The sequence below is a fragment of the Ambystoma mexicanum genome, chromosome 6p (assembly GCF_040938575.1).
Source record: "Ambystoma mexicanum isolate Mex_15411 chromosome 6p, UKY_AmexF1_1, whole genome shotgun sequence".
Taxonomy (NCBI): domain Eukaryota; kingdom Metazoa; phylum Chordata; class Amphibia; order Caudata; family Ambystomatidae; genus Ambystoma; species Ambystoma mexicanum.
In genome coordinates, this window is record NC_090935.1 from 1202536369 (window position 1) to 1202558721 (window position 22353).

Below are 22353 nucleotides of genomic sequence, written 5' to 3' on the forward strand. Positions count from 1 at the left end.
TTTTGATCCGGGTTGATTAATCTAGGAAGGACTGCCGCCAAGCGGTTCGCTAAGATTTTACAGTATATGTTTGCATCTATATTTAATAGGGAGATGGGTCTATACGGGGTGCTCTCTCTGGTTTCTTTTCTAGGCTTGAGTAGGAGGATAGTTGGGGTAACAGAGCCCGAAAGGCCAAAGGAGTTAAAAATGGTTGTCAGGGGGGCCAGGAGTTGTGGGCAAAATAGCTTGTAGTATTTCGTTGTGAACCCATCTGGGCCCGGGGCCCTGGTCTTCAGAGATTTAATGGCCATGTCTACTTTTTCGCTCGTGATTGGGGCATCCAGTGCTTCTATGTTGGTCTTTTTTGAGATGTGGGAGGGCAGCCCCTTCAATATAGCGCTCTTGTTCTGACCGATTGCGGGATGCTTGGCTAATCTTTCCATCAGGAATTTGTTTGCTTTATTGCTTTTGGCATAGTAGCCCTGCTTAGATTTGGCTAGAGTGTGGGCCGTTTCCTCTGCATAATGGGCTTCAAGTCTGTTCTAGGCTACCTGTAGGGAGCGATGGGCCCTCTGCGACCAATCCTTCTTGGGTTTACCTTTGGCCGGCAATACGGCTTCTTCTAGCCTCATGCGGGTCTCTATTCTCTGTTTTTGGTATACCGCCCTGTGGGCTATCCGCTCCCCCCTGATCACCGCCTTCATGGCATCCCAAGTGCTGAAGAGGTGTTATTTTATTTATTTTCTTTTTTAAACAATTTTGATTTTAAAATAAAAGAACCTTGTATCTTGTCTGCAACCATTGGAGAAATATAAGTGAAGCTAAATATTGGGATAGACGCACAGTAATCCACTACCTTAGAGGGCAGGAGGTCCTTAATAAGGGAACTCCTGTCCTGCCTATCCTCAAGACTCTCCAATCCTATCTTTGTTGGCTACATGGGCATTGCAATGACTGATAACCAGAAACCTCATGTAGAAATGATTGGTGGGATTTCTGTCCCTATGTGGGCACAGTATCATCAAGGATTGAAAGAATCGTGGAAAGCCGCACCCCCTTATAGATGAATAAAGAGCTCATCATCTTTAGAGGAAAGTGTGATGAATCAAAGGACTTTGTCCCTTCTCCCAACGGGGGCGCTGACTCCCCTCCCCCTGCTAGCCCACCGTGAGATTAGGAAGTTGAGCCCTCTATGCAAAACCCTTCGTAGGGGTACAGGCAAATGGGACCTCACCAGGAGACACTCCCCCCTTAAGGGACAAGGACGCCCGTTCCCGCGAGGAAATCCTAAAGCTGTGCATACTGTGACCTGCATGGGATGTTCAAAAATACCAAAAATGGTGAAATACTGAGACTGGGGCGAAGAAACACTGAATAGATCCCATTATCTTATGGAAAAATTACATGTTCTTTTAAATCACGGTATCCAATCCACTGGGACAAGTACATTGATTAACGTGCTGTCATGCGCCCGCAGTGGCGTATGTGGCCACGCTGGAAGCTACAGAGCCGGGCGCTACGCTGAGTCCGGGAAAAGGGCCACAGAAGTCGGCGTGAAGGTCTAGACTTCTACCAAGATGGCCGCCCGAGAGTTGGATATCCACGCACTACGCGTTCTACGTAGTGCGTTATATCCATTCCTCTTCCAGGTATTCCGCTGTTGCTCTGAGCAGCAATTCCTCCTTTCGTCTCCCTGCGTCCAGCTCATCTCTCTCCCTCTTCGCTAGTTTATACTAGCATTTCTCTTTCTGTTGCCTTGCCTTCCCGCCGCGAGCTTAGTCTGCCTCCGGTCGCCATTCACTGGTTTCTGGCTCGCTGTTCGATTCTCTTCTCTTCGTTTCTGCTCCGTGCTACGTATTGTGGCCACTGGTCTGTACCTCTGTAGATCCTTTTCACCATTCTGGTGTTCCATCTATTCTCAGCTCTATTTTCTATCTGTCTGAGATTCCGTGCTGGGTTAATTCCCTAGTTCCTTTTGGATCTGGATTCTACACTCATTTACTTGTTTGGAAGTATTTAGGACAAGCCTCTCTCGGAGTAATACTCTCTTCTGAAGGCTTCCCTGATCACCTGGAGCTTGTCATCAGCAGGGTTTTTGGTGCTTTCAAGCTTTTTCCCTGCTATTTGGGCCGTCTCCCTTGGTTTCCCTTTGGCTAGGGCTTTAGATCCTGTCAAGGTGGCCTCCAGCGGAGCCAGACCCTACCTGCATTCCGAGAAAAACAAGAAACCAAAAGAACCGAAGGAACCACAAAGACCCAGACGCCGGACTACATCAGAGACTTCCGACCAGACCTTAGAAGCAAGAGTTGAGAAGGGGTCATGGGAGGGTACACCTGAGTTTACCGCGCAGGACAGAGCACCTGAGCCTATTGCGCAGGACACGTGCACTCAGAGAGAAGGCAGAGGGCAGAGAGTGAGGAACGCATACAGTGTTGGGAAGCTCCCAAGCAATGTGACATCAGGAGAAGTCGGAAACCAGGAAGACCATGAGTTTCAAACACGCTCGATATCACAGAGCAGGATGCAAGAGCTATGGCTAACCCGAAGTGGGAGAAACCCACAGGGCAGGAACCCAGGAGAAGGTGGTGGCTAGACCCCAAAGGAAAATCTGTGGTGGACAGCTGGATCACAAACTATCTCCGATATCACAGCCAATAATGAGTCACAGGGTATCCGGTCCCGCATTGAAGCACTGTGGCACGGCAAGGAAATGCGAGAGAACGTGAGGAGAGAAAAGCCAGCAAAGAGAAGGCAATGGTGTTTATGACCCGAAGGTCCCCGAGGAACAAGGCTCCCGAAGACGTTCTCCTTCAAGAACGAAGGTAATTGGGAGAATGTGAAGCATGGGAGGCCCAGAGGGAATCCTTGCACCGTACAATCAACTTGTCTCAGTAGAGGCTATGAAACAGTTATCCTGGAAATGAATGAACTCAAAATGTTGTGATATAAGAGAAAATTATTGAAAAGCTGAATGAGAGAAGAACAGTGGATAATGCCATGGGGGAAATTAACTCTGTATTCTGCACAAGAAGAATATAATACCCAAGAGAAAGAAAGGTATGAGCTAGAGTTTAGAGGAAATAGACAACTGAGCCACAAAGTGAAGTGGACCAAAACAAGCTGAACTATAGTTGCCCAGGAGAAAGAGCCTACCAAAGCAATGATACCTTACAAGGATACATTGAGACCAACAGCCAGGAATATAGATCTTATAATAGAGCCCCAAAAGGGGTTCCCAAAGAGGAGGGAAAACTCAAAAACCCATTTGAAGAACTGGAGACAGGACCAAGAAGACATTTGTGGATTATGTTTTAAAGAGAATCCTAGAAGTACCTTAATGAGAAAGGAGTCATTCTCCTGACCTTAATTTTCAAAGTGGTAGGGTCAGTTAGGATAGTCTTAGACAGCGTACTTGTTTCTTTGGATGTTCACGAATAATGAGCACCGTAGTCAGTAATATAGGTAGGGACCACCCATGGGGAAAGTTAGGCCATAGAGTGTAACTTAACTGAAATATTGTGCATCATGTCTTTTGACTCGCCACAAAAGAGAGAGACTTCCACTGATCGTCAGAAGCATGGAGCCCTCCTTCTAGGAGGTGGAGGATGAATGTGTATTGCAGGTTCGCTGGAGACCTAGGCTCCGGAATGTTGAGATACCCTCGGAACGTGGAGCAAGGAATTCCCAGGAGCTCAGCCCGTTCACCGACCGACATCTTGAGAGGTGGGTGTTGCAGAGTAGCGGGGACCCCGTGACAGGTAGGCAGTAATCCCACCGAAGGAGAGGGTAGCAAAAGAACCAGCAATGTTACTACCACACTTCCTCTCCCCCCCCCCCCCCCCCCAGCCAGCTGAGGAGCAACGAACTGCCAGGTACAAGGTGGAATCTGGGAGGCAGGGGGGGCTGCAAGAAACCATACCCCAGGGCGGGTGCAAGAAATTATACCCACGGCGGGTCCAAGAGATCATACACCGGGGCGGGGCGAGCAAAGCAAGTCCCTAAGAAGGGTTCCGAGAAACCTCATCCCAAGCTGGGGCGAAAGAGACTCTAACTCAGAGCGGGGTGAGAAAAACAATAGCAAATCGCAGTGAGAAACAGAACCCCAAGGTGGGACACAAGAAATCGAACCGCAAGGTGGGGGATGAAGGAAACCAGAGCCCAGCGAAGAGCGGGAGACAAATTACCCCAAGATGGGATTTGAGACACCAAACGCTTACGCAGTGGCAAGATGTGGAGCGATCTAGCAGACAAGAAATTGCCCGTAAGCAAGATCACTGTTTCTTTAAAAAAACATTTTTACATTTTATTTTCAGCAAAAACACAAAGACAGCATGGCATTGTCGAATCAAAATGCAAACGAATAGCAACATGGAATGATTGACAACAGCTCACCATAGACCTAGACCACACCCACGTTATACTGCCCGCAAAATGCAGTCCATCACAATGTTCGCTCCATGCGCTACCCACTACTTAGCTGATCTTCACGAGCCAGATATGCACAGAATGGCGCCCAAATGTCCTTAGGCGGGGGTCACCATAGCAATGAATGTTACCTCCCTTTCATTAGTGTACACCAGGTCTTCCAGCCACTCCTCACAGGTTGGGGCATGTGCTGACTTCCAGTGCCAAAGGATACATTTATTTGACTATGATACAAGCAAGATTAAAGAATCTTCTGGTGACAACTGCTACTTTACCTGTATCCCCTCACAGGTATTTCAATGGAGACAGAACTGGAGGAAGCCCAACAATGTTATTCAACATATCCATATCGGCCACCTCTTGCCAATATAAACTGATGGGTGGACATTCCCAAAACATATGGTGGTAGTTGGCAGGAGAGTAACCACAATTTACACATGCCCCACTCGCATCGGTGGACAATTTAGCAACTCTATCAGGGGAATAATGTAATGATTGAGTATTTTAAAATGTATCGGTCGATACCCTGCCTTCATAGATACCTCTTTGGTCAGCAGGCAGCGCCGGCTCCACTGTATATCCGTAAACCCTGTGCCTATATCCTGCTCCCATTTCTGCCAGGCCTGTTTTTTTACGCCCTCACCATGCCTGCACCTGGCAGTAGAGTCTGGAAACCATATGTTTATTCTCACCCCTGTCAGTGATTTTCGCAATGCATGCATATGCTTCAGGCTCAAGCGATAAGGAGGGCCACAAACGACGGGCGGCAGCCTGGATACGGTAATAATGCAGTAACTTCAAAAAAATATGTCTTCCCAGCTTTGAACAGAATTCTTCCAGAGACACAAATCTACAGGTCCTCAATTGTCAAGGGCTCGTCCACCCCCATGCACCCCGCACCTCCACCTCATATGTTGGATGTCAAACCTGGGTAATGCCATAGTTGGACCTGCCTATTCTAGGGAGTGGTGAGCGCCAGCCTGCGATATATTCTGGCCCATGCATTCACATTAGTATGAACTGGATCAAATGAGCAGGAGTCTACATATTGGTCACTGAAAATAACTGATCGTAAATCAGTGGGGGCTGCCCCATATTGTACCAGGGATATATGTATCGCCCTGCCCCCAGTGGCGTACCAATAACCAGCAAAGTGCACCTCTGCTACCAAATAAAGTTTGAAATCTGGCAGAGCCAAACCCCCCTTTGCATAGGGCTCAACCAGCTGTTCCCAGCTAATCCTAGCCGCCCGCCCTGCCACCCCACCAACTAATTTCCAGCTTGAACAACCACAACCTTGTGAAGAACTCCCTCCCTGGCCATATCAGAACATTACAAAAATAGTAGAGGACTTTGGGAAGCACAATAATTTTGAGCAAAAAGAGCCAACCAGTCAGTGAGAGGGGAAGCCTGGACCATACCTTCAATTTAACCCTGGGTGACTGTAGGTATTCTGCATGATTATTGGCATACAAGGATTTGTGTGACGTGGAGAGAACTATACCTAAATATTTAAATCACACTGGGACCGATTTGAACCCCAGTTAGTCTGGCGGAATTGCCCTGAAATCCGTTAGAGGGAAGAGCTCCGATTTGGATCTATTCATCCTATATCCCGAATAACTAGTGAACTTGTGGACAGTGTCCATCATGGGTCCGGTCCCAGGCAGGCCTCCGGATAAGCATCCTACCAGGCCTTTTTACGCATTAGAATCCTGTAAATACGTTATCTTTATTCTTTTCCTGCGTAATGATATGCACCAGTTTAGAGCAGATAGCAGTATAAAGGTCAGGCTACTTGACAGAAACCACAACGCTTCCTGTGCTCTGTGTTCATTTATCAGCAAGATGCATCTATATGATGTGTTTATACAAATTGTGTAGGAGGTTTTCCACAAATGTTATAAATAATTTGAAACCAGACGTCTTTGCTGAACAACTTTTTTGTTTCTAATGGGTCCTATTCATTTTCTAATTTTGTCATGTTTTGGTTGCCTTTTGCATACTTTTTACACTCTTGTGGTGGAAAATAATGTGCACTCTCTTATAATTTTACACAGTTTTTATGATTAGGGTTTAAATTAAATCATGAGTATGCAAGGTCTAGTTTTACATCCATTGAACCTTAACTTGCTGTCTATTGGGTAAATTACTCCAAATGGTCAGTGGCAGCATAGTCATTGCTCAAGGGTGAGCGATTGTTATTACACCAATCACAGTAGTCACTGACTCTATCAAATGCTTAAGACTATTATTAAAACTTTAGAAACCTGACCTGTCAAAACACTTACATGTGTGATTGAATTATAATGTCTGCAAAACCTGTCCCGGTAGTGATAATCCATATAAGTATAGGTATTTAACTTCTTTATGTAGTGTTTTATGCATGGTTTGTCCAACTTCTAGGCACTGTGATTATTATACCTCAGTCGACAGTCAGTATACCGACCTCTGTAGGATGTTAGCCGGTAAGATAGGTCAGTTGGTTGAGCGCTCACTACTGTAATGTGTGTGAGATATGCGGGTCACAGGTTTGAATCCCAGAAAAGGTAACTTAGCCTTTCATCCTCCCGAGGTAAATAAATGATTACCAATTTCGGTTGGGTGAAGGTTGTATGTAAATATGTTCCATGTAAATAACAAATCATCAACTCTGTTCATCCAGAATTTGACCATGAGATTAGATCTAGAATTTAGCATGGAGTCCTTACCTTACCTCTCTGCACTGTTGTAGCATAACATTGGAATATCAATTGGTAGCACTAGTTCCAGGAAAGGAGGACTTTCATTAAATATCAAAAGACAAATCTGCTATCGTACCTCAAAACACACAATACAATTCATGTTTGCTTTACTGTGTAATTGGCTAGGTTTTTGTGTTTTAAAAAATAAAATGTATACAGAAGAGATCAAATGGCCAGACCTAAGAGAAATAATTAAAGGCGTATTGTGTGACTTATCGCTCTGTATTATGTGAACATCCTCTTCTGCAACATGTTTAACGAAGTGAACCAGCTGTAGATTGGCTGGGAATTGTTATATAAATAATTTATTTTCTAAGGCGGAATTCCTTCTAATCATGATTTACTGAATTCCTACTGCTACTGAAAAGCTTTTCTGATTTGAGTAAGCATGCAAATTGTCACTGGTCGCTATCAATGTTATTTGTTCTATCTTTGAGAATCTTGCGTTGCTGAGGAAATTAACTGTTCCTGTTCTATGTGGGTGATTCTACCACTGCTGTATCAGTGAGGCACATGCTGGGCATGTTCTTTGTGACAGAAATTTGGACTGCTGTGACTTGATTGCGCATAATAATAATTTGCATTTATATAGCGCTACGAACCCTCAGGCATCTGAGCGCTGCTTATTACCCACAGTGTGTGGTGCTAATTTATCGACCTCGGAAGGATGAAAGGCTGGGTTTGGCCCTGCCGGGATTCAAATCTGCGTTGGCAGGCTTTTCACTGGATGTCAAAGTGAACGCTCTACTTGCTGTGCTATCTGAGCGGCTATGATTTAGGCATGGCCATGAGCCTCTTATCTCCAACTCAATTGAGGCAGTGAAAATCTACCCTTGACCATCATTCACTCATGTCAACATCCACCCTAGGCTGTGTGAATTTACCATAAAAGCCAAACATGTACATTATAAAATCAAATACAGTCAATGAATGCAAAAGTATACATTTTACACAGACAGCATTAAAGATTACGATGAGAACTAGGTAACAGTACCTATAAAACCCATGTCGAACAAAAGTGCTTCAGTGCGTGCATTCAATATATATCACTTGTTCCTTGAGTAATGAAACATCCAGTAAAGAAAGTGATTATAGCACCGGACCGAATCGTGCTTCTTTAGCCTAACAGTAATCGTAAGAAAATTCATCATTAAGCACAAAATTATGTTTTTATGGGAGAAGATTGCTCATCTTTGTTCTCCTGAACCAGGCCCGAATCACAGTGAATGTTGCCAAAGAAACCTTAGCACTTAAAATGCAAGTGCCTCATTCACTGAGACCTGTAGTTGGATAAGGAGGTGCCTTAATGACATGTTTCTAATATCCATATACATAGGACAAAGAAACAGGAAGTGAATTCGATCTTCCCTCTCCGCTGGGCAAAAAGGACAATCTGGGCTCACACTTGCATTCCATTTAGATTTAGTTGATGCTAGAGGTAGAATGTCAAAGAGAGCTTTATGGACGAGGGAACACATTAACTTGGGTCTCAAAGTATCGAGATAGCCTTCGTAACCCAGGACCTGTTTAAGGGCCCACTAGTTATTGAATTGCAATGACTTAGCCATTCTCTCTACTATCACCTTTGTTCTTTCCCCCTTGACATCCTGCAGAATTTTAGCTTTTGAGGATGCATTAATGGTCGTAGGATTAGTCCAGCGATCCTCTAGGTCAATGGGATCAGCTCAGATTTTACTTTCTGCACCCAGGGAAATGATAACCCCCCCCCCTCCTGGTCAATTACGTCTTTTAAAATACCAAGCAGCCCTAAGAGGTTCTCCTTATTTCACAACCTGATCCAGTACAATAGTGGCTTCGCTCTATATATTTGTCCAATGGGTTAGTGTCAGGGCACTTGGTGGGAGCCCTAAAACATTTTTTAAAAAGCTGTTCTCTCCTACAAATAGTTGTGCAAGATTTGACCATCCCCCATAACTCGGCACCAAAGACAGCAGCCTGTCTGGCCTGGGCCTTGTAAGCCTCTAGGGTCACAGAAACAGCACCACCCCCATGAGTTTTGGCAAAGTTGGCTATGGAGCCACCATATCAGACCAACGTCAACGCTGCCTTTTTTAATTGCTCATTCCAAGAGCAATATTCCTGCACTCTCATGCCCAAATATTCATGTTTATCCACCTGCTCAATCCACGTTCCATTTAGGGTCAAGTGAAGTTTCCGATGCTTTCTCCCCCGCATACTCCTAAAACCATGTCCTTTGTTTTGTCAATATTGATTGTCAAACTGTTTACTTTTCTCACAGAAACTACAGAAAGTCTCCAGCTGTTGCCGAAGTCCCTAGAGTGTTAGGGACAAACGTATGGTGTCATCAGCAAACAACAAGACCGGGATTTTGTCATGGGCTAGTGTAGGGGCATCCCTAGACAGACAGCAACTTGCAGATAACACCATTCATGAGCAAACAAAACAAAATTGGGGCCAAGACGCATCCTAAGCATACACCTATTTGAATGCTCACTTTACTAGAAAATGCCCCACCCATACCGTGATGTATTTTAGCCCCATTCTCATGGTATAATATCATGATGGCTCTCAGAAGGGGTGGAGGCGGCACCCAGATTCAAGAGAATAGTCCACAGCCTACCCCTGGGGACGATGTCAAAGGCCGTCTTAAGGTCAATATAGACCAGGCTTGTCCAACCTTTTTGAATTTGGGGCCGAAGCATTAACATTTGTCACCCAGTGGGCCGGCGAGCCAAAAGTCAACACCCTCACCCAAAGCAGTATATTCAAAATCGATGGTGTGTGACCTTTGATACAATAGCATCACATACAGTGATAGCCATGCAGTCCCAAAGATAGCTTTTGGTGTCTGGGACAGTGATCAAAGGTTAGTTTCTTGTTATTTCTTCCAGTGTGTATGTGTCGATATTTTTCTGAAATAGTGGGGGCGACCGAGCGTAGCGAGGGAGTTATAACGAATTAGGGAGGCATTGGGGGGACCCCCGCCCCAGGATTTTTATTTTTTCCAAATATGGGGCTGAAATGGTGCATTTAACAGCAGGATAAGTGGCCAAAAAACCATAAGTTTACAATCTGTTCTTAAGGGGAACATGTACATTCCATGTCACCAACAGCAGACAAGAGTGCCAAATATCTTGAAGGAGCACAAATAAACAGGGAACTGTTGACTGCCAAGATACTTTTCAGTATTTTAGGCCAAATTAGAAATGAGTCATTTAGGAATGCTTTCCCATACAAAAGAACCCTAAATTTAGGTGAGCAACAGTACTGAGAAAGCAAGGGTAATTCATGTGGATGCTAAGTTGGTGTGACCCCATTGTGCTGGGAGATATGGGATCACTGGGTATAACAATGTAAAATATACTCTCAAATTCCAAGAATCCCTCAGGCCCATTGTAACTAATCGGGGGCATAGTGGAATTCCACAGCATAGAGAATTTAAATGCAATGCTGAAAGCTGAAAGCACACACATCGCAGCAGTTACCGCTCAACCCCTGAGCTATCATATTGGCTATAGTATAATGAGCAATTATTTGGTAGTGGATATCATTAAACTGGTAACTGAGATTTAACAGCAGACCAGTTAATTTCATCTGCAGGTCTGGTGCAAAGTTGGCCGCATGTCAAGCATGCATGCATCTACTTTTCAGGCTTCAGAGGTTGGCAAAATAGGGAAAGCAGCGCACTCACAGGACATCCACACCCATACAAATTAATAAATAAACCAGGCCATGGCCTGTAACTGCCTCTGGTGCCCCCTTTCAGGGGGCACCAGAGGCAGTAATGGTCCTCTGCCACGGCCCAGAAGTCGGGTCCACGGACCCGACAACATTGAAAAAATAAATAAACCAGGCCATGGCCTGTAACTGCCTCTGGTGCCCCCTGGCCCGGTTAATTTATTTATTTGCTCAATGTCGGGTCCATGGCCCCGATTAATTTATTTATTTTCGTAATGCTCGTCAGACCCAGAAATAAACTTGCACTGGAACTTTACCCTTTGCCCATTGAGTTTAACTGAGGATTTTAACACTGTTGACATTTCATCCTGGAACTAGTTTTGATGCCTTGGAAAGGGATCAAGACCTACAGAAGGGAGTCCTTCTATGAGGTAAAGGTCCCACCTACAGTTGGAGCTGGGATTCGTTGTCAAGAAGAAGGGAGTCCAACTTCTGGACCAAGAAGATCCATTAAATCTTTAGTTTAGTTATAAGTGTAATGGATAGAAGCAGGGTTTTGACACGGGACGGCAGACCTTTAGTTTACATGGACATCTGACTGAATCCCAGGGTTTGAAATTGAGGTTCGATGAGCAGAAGCTAAAACCAACACATGGGTACCGGGCATCACCCTGTAGGCAGGAGCTACCGCAGGGGTACCAGGAGCTACCAGAGATGCTCCTTTTAACATTGTGCCCATTTTGTATGAACCATTGTGTTTATATGTGTATTAGATGTGTTCTAATTCTTCTTTTTGAACATTCTCAAATAATCAAAGTTAATGTCATGTTTACATGTTTGGAAGGCACCATTTGGCCTTAGGAGCCAAAAGTAGCTCCTTGTTGCTGTTTCTTTCAAGCTAACCAGTCTATACTAGAAGCGGGGGCTAAATAGCTCCTAGCTCCCCTCTATTTCTAACCCTGGAATTCTTGGCACTTTTGGTTGAGGCAGGGAAACCCCTCTTAGAGTTAGGGAAAGTTAGGGTTTCACTTTTATTTATCATATAATAAAGGTTTATGCCAACAACCATGCCACCTAGTCAGGCTCCTCCTTTTGCACCCTTTAATCCCTCACACTTCCCACAGAGATACTGGCAATCAGGAAAATCATTAAGAATGTTCAGTGCAAAGAACAAGAACGTAAAGGAGATTTCACGCCAAATATAAATACCACGTGAGAACAATGAGTTGACTTAGTGGAAATGCGTTAGTCATACTTTTTAGTAAATGCATAATTTTGGGAATGGCAAATAATTATTCCTTTTTTATTTCCCTTTTTGAAGTCCCCATCACAGTATCAATCTGAAGGCTCCTCTGAACCAAATAGGGAAAAATCTAGAAAAGTTGCAGTGAAACAGACTACTGGGTCAATATTTCTTTTCTCGCACCAAGCTGAATATTTTCACCATCTACACGTGTAAATAGACGATGGTGGACCACCTGGTGGAAAGGAGCATATCCAGGATGTCATCTGACAGGTCTCACTCATTATGTCTCAGCAGCCAAGTATGAAAATTCAGAGGTTTGGATGAACGACTCAACTCCCTGAGTTTGAGAGATGTTCAACCTTTGCGGGAGGCGCCAAGAAGGGTAGATGAAAATGTCTTGTAGATCTGTTACTGTTTCCTCTGAGCTAAAGCAATCGGGGCAATTGTAATCGTGGTAATCCAACATCTCTACAACCGCTTTAAAACTAACAGGATTATGTGAATATGTCGTAATGCATGGGGAAGACTGAAGTTGTAGACCACGATCAATGACACCCCCAGGACCTCTCTCTGAGAAAAATTCCCTGGAGTAGAACAATCCACACTTCCTGTTGATGGCGAAAGATTGAAGATCTCGTCCAGGACCTCCTGGCACAGCTTCCATTCATAATAGATCAAGCCCTTACTGCTCAAGGCATCCACCCCACGTTCTCTATCTGGACAAGATGAGCTGCCAACAAGCACACATTGCCATTTAGATCCCACAACCAGGGCTCAAAATGGCACCTTGTAAACAGAAAGGCAGGGTTTTGTCTTCCAGATTATAAATGTTTTAATCAAGGAATAAGTTGTATTTACAATTCCTGAAAAAATTCAGTAGTACACAGACCTACATAAAATTGTCAATAAAAATGTAGCTTAAAACCTCTTGAAAAATCACATACATCACATCCAACCATGCCCTATACACATGCAGCACTCCACAACATACTATGCATATAGACTAACTAAATAACTAAAACTGACAGGGTAAAGTGTGAGAGTGCACACTCACAGTTCCCTTAACTGAAAGAGTACAAACAAAATTATCATCACAAGTAGCCGAAAGACCAGAGTGTGTTCATGAATTGTAAATAAAACGTATTTCTTAATGAAAACATGTATAGTTATTTGTTTATTCATTTTTCCAGATTTCAAATTTCATTTTTGTCCTTCAAAATGGCACTCACCACTAGCCTTTGGCTAATGGTGATGGACTTTTGCGAATAAGACATTGTGTGCAGTATGTATTTGTAGAATTGAAGGGAATTTGATTTACTGGCTAGTAGCTTCCAACTTGACATTTTTCTTGCTGAAACCATAACCACATTTATTTCCTACACAGGAAGAGCGACTCTATAACACCTTGTTTGTTGAGGTTATCCGTAGCCACTGTTTCCATCAGGATCAGGACATGTTTCACTGTGACCTTGGAAAGAAAAGTGACTAGGGCTAGCCTGCTGCCTGCATCACAAGTAGGTTGCCCTGAAGCTTTTTCAGACCAAAGGGGAGTACTCCGAATTGGTAATGTGTTCCTGGCCATGAACTTTTATTTCCTATGTTTTGCTTGTATATGCACATTAAATAATGGGTCCTGGCAGTCCATTGAAAACGAAGACACATGTAATTTGAGAGCCTGAACGATTTGGGTGAGAGTGTCAACTGTCCTTGTGTGGGAACTATTTGAATAGCTGGAGGTCTGCGATGAGACCTGGGCACCTGTCTTTTTTTTTTTTTGCACAATGAAGTACAGGGATTAGCAGCATCTGCCCTTCACCTAAACAGGCACCAGTGCAGTGGCTGCTTTTCCTATTAGGACCTGGCTTTTCTCCTCTAAAGGGAGGGTGTTGATGATGATGGTTTTGAGGGGAAATTATCTGGGGAATTCTGCAGCAAACGAAGGCGATAACCCCTGTGACAATACCTACAGCACTCCGGCATCTAATATATTGCGCTGCAGTTATCCGATCTGCAGCGGATAGCCTTCTCCCCTTACCCCCAAACGGCAGGAGGGTGGCAAAACAAGAAAGGTTTTTCTGCTGAAGAAGCAGCTGTCACAGTGCAGTAGCACTCCCTCCCTGCTTTGACTAGGGAATCACATGTGTGGCTGTTTGTTAGAAGACACCTGACCACAACCCCAGTGTGCATCCGAAGTTAAGTGGTGAAAGGAGGATTCCTGGAAGAAGGTAGAGGAAGCAGAAGATGCAATCAGCCGCTGCCTGGTTAGACAAAGACTTTGATATGGCCTACAACTCTTTGACTCATTAGCATTGGCCCCAAAGAAATTGTCCACAGCAAAGTGCATGTCCAGAAATGTAGCCTGTACGTCTGGGGCAAACCCCCAAGTCCTCAGCCAAGAATGTCTGCATAGGGCAGACCCCATTCCCATGGATCTTGCCATAAAAAGCCATGTCAATACTTCATTGTAGAGCCTGCTGAACTGCTTATTTGCTATCCTCCACTAGAGGAGCCATACCATCTCTTTTATCTCCTCCTGGAGGGTTTCTAGTCTTCTCTGCCACTATATTACATAAAATGGCCTTGTGAGAGAGGCGGGGAGTGAGTCCTTTGAGATGGGTACAGCAAATGGCAGAGCTGTAGCCAGGGGAAATGTAGGACAGATCCTAAGCCCTGATAGGACATCTGTAGGTTGGTATGGGGTGGTACCCCAGAATTCTATGGATCAAGGGTAGTATAGATTGAGAGGGTCCATCATAGGGAGGACTCATTTGTGATTAAAGCAGGAGTTCTGGGCTATGCATGGCTAACCCGTGCTCCTAGGGCTCGGCCAGGCTGTGCTTAAAGGGCTATTTTCTTTCAGTCTGGAGGGCCCTTGCTTGCTTTTTTCTTTTTAGTATATTTGGGGGAGGAGTGATGGAGAGAAATTCACAGTGGGTTAGTGGTTTTCGGATTGCTTGCCTCTGTATCCTTCCATGTTGACTGGGCCAGGCATTTTGCTAGCCCTTGCCTTGTTTGTCCTGAGCGATCTCCATTGAATGTCACATTACTCATGAAAGAATTGTCATGACTTGGCTGGAAAGGTAGGTACCACCCCAGAAAAATCTGTAGTCAGAACCTTTGCCTGAAACCTGGGGCAAAATAATATCTGGTTCTGTTGGGATCTGTGGTTGGGCTGTGATTTCTTGGTTGCAGATGATCCTTCGCGGTTCTTCTGTTTGGAGCCGGTGTCATGCAGGTTTGGGCGAGGCTCTCCAGATGCCACCCTGCCTTCCAGGCAACTATCCAGGCTGCATGACCTCTGGAATGGAAAGCCAAAGACACAGGGAAAAAACCTCCCCCAAAGTGGAAGGAAAAAACCTGTGCATGCAGTCGATATCAAGGACGTGAGGTAGAGCCAAGGCAGACTTCACGGGCAGATGGTGTAGAAAAGCTACACACGCGAACAGGCAGTCCAAAAAGTATTCAGGATCCGGGAACCAGAAGAGTTCCAACCAGAGACTGACACGGGAAAACAAGATTAGGCACAGAGAAAAGGTAACCAGGAGAGGGATACAGAAGCATAAGGAAAGCAAGCAAGGACAGAAAGAAAAAAATAAGAACGAGGAAAAAACAAACTAAAGCGCTGAGCGAGGAAATAAGTTTACCGTGCATGAGACGGGAGGTCCCAGTGTTTGCGGTCAGTGTTTTGTCTGTGAAGGCAGGAAACCGCGACCGGGTGTTGGTGTAACAACTAGAGTGCTTTAAACACTTCCACCTAGAACAGTGGAGCACCATGTTGGAAGAATAAATGGCACCCAATAAAAGTGGCGTCATTCTCCATGTTGACCACAGGGACCCGGGACGATAAGCTTTCTCACTACCACCAAAGCAGAAATATCAACACACACAAGATCTCAAAAAGCATTCACTAAAACCACAACATTAGAATAATTCTCTACCTCTAAACAGTTCCTGCCACAGCTTAACAATGGGTCATGCAGGAGTAATTTTGTGCAGGCCTTGATTTGACACCGTGGCTTTTGAGAGGTGATCCTCTGAGGAAACGACTTGAGGAGACTCTCGGGATGGTGTCTGACCTGGCCTCTGCCTCACTGAGATAAGAATTGCTTTGTCTTCCTAACTTCACTATAGATTTAGTTTTCATGTATTTACTGTACTTACACCAACACATTTTGGGTTTTTATATTCTGCTATGCATTAGTAGGTATTTGCCATGACCTTTCAATTGCTATCTGGTGGCCCACCCAGTGATACCTGGACCCAGCAGTTCCACTTGCATGCCCTTGGCATAATTGAGTGGGCTGGGAGTCGCTGGCCAATGCAGGGAAGGCCCTGATCGTGCTGCTCAGACTCTGTGGCTCATGGACCCCTTCTTTCCCTTTACAACCATTTTGGCAGCTAGGCACAAGGTAACAACCATATTAATGGGCCTCCATGCCACTGGCAGCACAACACTTCTATGGACCCACCATGCAATACTTTTGCATGGTACTGCTCCATTGCATATGTCGTTCATCACCATCTCACTCCAAAACAAGCTCAAATTTGTTCACATTATTTGCCAAGAGTAAGTGCATGACACATTTTGAAACCACTTTCACCTGCTTCCTGCTACTTCCATTTTGTTTTAGGCAAGTTGTCATGGCACCCAAATATAGGTGGTAGATAATTTTCTCCCATGCAGTGTTCAAGCAAAGCATTCTAGTTCTCTAGTATATATATTCTAGTTCTACCGTACCTCCGCCTAGCACAGCTCTACCCTATTTGTAAGCAAAGCACTGCCTGGTCACACTCTTAGCAGGCTTAAAATGTGCACTCGCCACTAGCTAGTGCTAATTGACTCTTAGAGAATCCCATTCCCAAACTTGTGAAAACATTTTGTCTTCATAGGCCACTATTATGCATGAACGATATACAATTAACAGTGTAAGCAATGAACACCAAGGAATTTTTGTTTGGCTACATCAGTTTATTAGTTTGCCACCTTGCCAACACGGTATGAACCGTATAACGATGCAATGTTTGTCATTATTTTATCCTGGAATGGCCTACCGCCAACTGTGATGTCATTGCCATGTTTGCTCATCTCCTAAAAGCAGGTTGAGCACCAACTCCTGTTTAATTCTACTAACGCTTTAGTATTCATATAATTCCTTTGTTGCATACAACATAGAAAAATATTATTTCACTACAAGGATCACTTAATCCCATTACGTTGTCTCACCTCTGCTTTACATCTGTTATGAAACTAGTCTGTTCCAGGATGCTTGTGAGAAATCAAGTTTCGAGGCAGAGTTGGTTGCTGAAAGTATACAAAGAATCAATTTCTGGCTCTCCCCACAATGTTATGCAGTGGAGTATCCGGATATGTATTCCCAGAACCACATATGGGAAGCCAGATGACACAGTGAAGTGAGGCCCTGGAAAATTCTTAGATGGCTGGAGGAAAATGGGGCAGGCACACCAGGAGGCCAAGGGGACAGAGCACCTGCCGAAGAAGCAAGGGTCAGACAGTAAGACTGGGGAGGGCAGAGGATCAGCAGACAGAGAAGAGCAGGGGGAAGAACATAGGCAAAGTGAGACAGCAGAGCAAGGCGGACAGGTAAAGGAGAGTTAAGACGCTCAGCATGTGTCCAGCTGGCTGTTAAAATGCATTGCTGGCACTGACGTGAGGCTCTGCGACCTAGAGCATGTTGTCATGGCTATAGGGGACGTTTTCCACACTGTCCTTGCAGAATTGGGACCCGGGGCTCCCTCGCCATTGCTCCAGCCCAGTTATGGCAGTGGCCCTGGGTACAGTGGTTTTCGCATTCCCCTGTTACTCCTGGCTACCGTTGAGGCTGCAAGAATAGACACCACAGTGGGTATGCCCACCAGGCAGGTAAGTGGCTGCACATTCATAAGTGGGCATACAGGAGAGCATACCCACTCCATGTATAAGAGGGGCTCCAGGCTATCAAGGGAAACGGGCATTGAAGTGTTGCACCTGTCAAGGAAAATGAATATTTGAGGCAGGTTCCCAAGAGTGATCACACGCCACGTAACTTTTCCAATCCACCAGGAAGGAAAGGTGGCCCCTGTGGAACCGGGAATCGCATATTTCTTGGACCTCCGATTCCAGGGCTCCATCGATCATGATCGGGGGTGGACTGGCCAATTGGCGATTGTAGCAGTCTTCCTGGTAGAGTTTCAGGAGAGACACGTGTAACACTGGGTGCTAATGCCAGCCAACAGGTGACTGGCAAAATCCAGCGTGTGATATAAACTGGACCCAAAAATGGGGGTTCTAATTGCACTGGTAAATTCTTCAGGGGTAAATATTTGGAAGCAAGCCAATCCTTATTGTCCACATAGAATATAGGTTCAGCTGTATGCTTCTGCAATCTTCTGTACCAAAGCAGTATCCGTAAGATATCGGTCGCTCGTCAATGGACTGTTTGTATGTGAACAATTGGAGTAACAGCAGATGAAATGACCTTTCAACAATCGTTGGCATGGGTACCAACATGGGATGTATACCGGAAGAACAATAGAATAGGCTGTGTCTGACAGAGGTGTGCCAGGTTTTTTTGTAGACTAGTTCGGCTATATCCAAATAGCCACAAGAGTTGGATTGGAATTCGTTGGTATAACACTGTAGGTATTGTTCAAGCGTGTGTTTGTTGCACTCTGTCAGTCCATTTCTTTGAGGATGATATCCCAAACATAAAGCACCACTGATTCCAGTGTTTTAGCACAACTGTCCCCAAAACCGAGAAAGGTACTGAGGCCCTGTGTCCGACATCTTATCAAGGAGTATGTGCAAGTGTTAGTTTTCATGACAAAAACCACCTGTGCCATCTGGGCAGCAAAAGGAAGGGCAGGCAGTATTATAAAGGAGCCATCTTGGTGAAGCAATCCACTTACGCCATGATACAGGAGTTTCCGTCGGAACATGGCAGTTCGACTATGAAGCCAGTGGGCATTGTGTGTTAAGGGTATGGAGGTTTCTCCAACGGCCGTAGCAGGCCTATCTGATGCTAACAGCTGGACATGTTACAACGTATTCCCTGACTTGATGCGCCAAACCAGTGTACCACAATTGTCGATTAATGATTTAAAGAGTGGCAATTCCTCCTTTATGTCTGGCGATGCAGGAGTTATGGAACCCAGATAAAACCGCTAGGCTGATGGTCTGGGCAAGTGGGACCTCATTGGGATAGACTCCCCCTTGGGGGACAAGGACTCCCGTTCCTGTGAGGAACTCTCTAGGCCACACACACGATAGCCTATATGGAACTACCTGCTGTGAAGAATAGTGTGATTCCAGTATATTTGACAGAAGGTAATGATGAAACAAACCCATTTGGAAAACGAAAAGAAGATATCTCTTTAAGTAGAAATGTACATTTAAATGAGATATGAGAGAGGAAAACAAAATAACACCCCTGACGTTATCATGCCTCAGAGAGGCAGAGATGAGCTGCAGAGCTTGTGACTTTAAAGAGGGGAAGAACGCGAGCGTGAGGCGCCGGAGGCCCAGCGCATACAACAGGGAGAATGTTGTGAAGCAGGAGACAGGAATCCTGTACCAGTTGGTGGCATGGCCAGGACCAGATCGTGGTGGGCAGGATGCCCTGCGAAGCACGTCGAGTCTATTATAGCAGGGAGCACGAGACATTCCCTTTCACCAGCACCCATATATGGCAGCAGCCAGAAGGGAAGCTGAGAACAGGAAGCTGATGCACAAGAAACCAGATACCGAAGAGGACTGCCAGAGCGAGTGCCGAATCCCACAACGGTTAACTGCATATACTGGAAAACCGGAAAAGTGGGAGACTGCTGGGCAAGATTATATGAAGAGAGAGAAACTTGTCGTCCCAATCATAAGGAAGAGATATTCACTAACAGACTGTTTAACTGGAAGTTTGGAAAACGGATGCAGAAAATAACGAGCAACCCTGTATGGGAAATAGTTAAAGACGAAACAAATACCTTGGAAGGAAGAGAAATTAACCTGTGAGTTTAAAGGTAAAAAGTGAAGAAAGCCTAGCATAAACTACTGTAATAAGGGATGTGAGAAGACTATCAAGTGACCAAGATAAAGAAAGAGGCATTGATGGAGAGAGAAACCAGAAAAGGGGAATTATCAAGATGGATCAAGTTCAAGCGCATCTAGGAAAGCCTGAGTTACCAGATTGTGAGAGATCTGCAAGTGCAGATAAGACTGTGGAAAAGAATCTCGAGGAGAATTATCACAAGTATAATCAGTAAAGCCATGATGAGACCCAAGAGCCTTGTGGAAGAGCTACATAAGCTTATCAAGGAGATATCCAGAGACTATTCCAAAAGATTGGATTAGGAAACATATGGTGTGAAACAAAGCCTTTTAAAACACCAGAAGATGGAAGAAGACCCAGGGAAGAAAGACCTTCTCTTGGCCTCGTTTGAGTTGGTCATATTAGTGGTAGGGTCAGGTAGAGTAAGGTTTGGACTGAGGACATTTTACTTTGGGACTTTCTGACGACCGGCAGGGACATCCCACTACAAATAGGGAGAGATGGGCCTTAATTTGTCGGACCTCTTCCTCTGACGCGCCACAGTTCAAACGCACTCTGCTCAAAATAGGAAAATACTACATCACACGGGCTTACCATTTGTACAAAGTGCTCTTTGAAATGGCCAGAGAACTGGTGGAAAACCAGAAGAATTATGCATATCTGATTGTCATTGAGGACCATATGCTGTTTTCCCAGAAAAATATTTTATGAATTTTTCAATTAAACCTTGCCCTCCTACTGCAGGCTTTTTGGTTTGGTCATGGTGGTCCTGATGGGCTGCTCTCATGGGTTTGTTCTCTGCCCGTGAGACATCAGTCTCTAAAATCTTGGAATTTCCGCAAAGTCCTGCCTGAGCTACTTTTCTTCTCTGGTGAAAATCGATCTGCTTTTCCTAGTGACCAACATAACAAAGCTGATCAATGCTTCACTAAAAGCATAGCCCACAAAAAGCATATGCATATATTCATCAACCCATTCTTTACACATCTACAGGACGCAGTGAGACTTTTGAATGACTCTCCATTCTCTGCACTCCTGTGTGCCACTAGGACACTAGAGCCTAAATTCACTGTCCTAACTCTCCACAACCTGGAATCAGACTGCCCCAGTGACGATTCTGATCATGTTCGGTCGCCATAAACTTCAATCTGGATATTGGAAAAAAGCCACTTATGGCCAGAAGTGGTGGACGCTTGATCTTTCAGATTCTTTCAACACCATCAACCATAATCTCCTCTTCTGCTGGTCTAAAGATTACATAACCTGTATACCAACCATACCAAGCTCCACCTCAAAGTGCAGGAATGATCTGTCCCCCATCCGCTTGTCACTGACTGCCTAACAACGCTCCAGCAATGAATGCAGGAAAATCACCTGCGCCTCAACATTTCTAATAAAGAGGTCCCTTTTTTATCAGCCAGGTGACTGTACTACTTCTTCCTTTTCGATGGCTGCAGTCCATGACACCTTCCCAGATCTCCAAAGATATGGTTCACAACCTGAAGGGCACATTCAACTCTTGTTTAACTTTGAAGACTTTGCCTAGTTCAGTTCAGTGATAGTCATCCTCATATGTCTCATGCTTCGACCCCAGATGCTTTATCGAAGGTTATGTCCATTGTAACATCAGCCTTTGGTGTTTTTGGCAATACCCTTTCTAAACTTCAAATGGCCAGAAAACATGTTTTCCAGGCTTATTTTGAGCTTGGCTAGACTTTGCCTTCTTCAGAATCCAGAGTTGATAAGCAGGAGCAAATGGGGCTCTTGGTTGAGGACTTCAGCCAGTCAGCAGGAGTGACGTTTGGGCAACAAATGGGCTAGTAGTATGTGTAGCATGCAGAAAACCTAACTTCAACACAAGATTCTAGAAATGTCTGTTTTTACATTGAGTGAATAAAGCTGTTGACAATATATGCTTTGGTCTACTTTCTAGAGGACTCACATTTTGAACTGAAGGGGAAGCTTTTATAATCAAGTTCTTGAATTTATGCATGTCCCACAATAAAACCAAAGTGAATTGATTGATTAAGCCTATGGTCAACATCTGACTTTGAGTCATTGTGAAAATCATACAAGATGTTATTCAGAATGCAACGTTTTACGCGGAATCCTGCATTGCTAAACCAGGTGCAATGTTGTACATATACATTTCAATTATCTTGTGTACCGTATTAGCCACAGGTTGAATAGAGTGTTGATCCAGAAGAACACAAGTCGATATCTTAATTAGGCTAACAGTCATTTAATTTGCATGTTT

The 22353-nt window shown here is 44.6% G+C and overlaps 1 protein-coding gene across 4 annotated transcripts in view; it reads left to right on the forward strand.

The window, feature by feature from the left end:
- The window catches only part of AGTPBP1 (ATP/GTP binding carboxypeptidase 1), a 2604148-nt gene that overhangs the window by 20100 nt on the left and 2561695 nt on the right, over positions 1–22353 (forward strand). Inside the window, exon 2 of one of the 4 annotated variants that reach the window (XM_069625855.1) lies at positions 13442–13571. The exons of the other annotated variants lie outside the window; for them this stretch is intronic. The gene's annotated coding sequence lies outside the window, so the exon portion shown is untranslated. The remainder of the gene's footprint in view (positions 1–13441; positions 13572–22353) is intronic. 4 annotated transcript variants of the gene reach the window in all.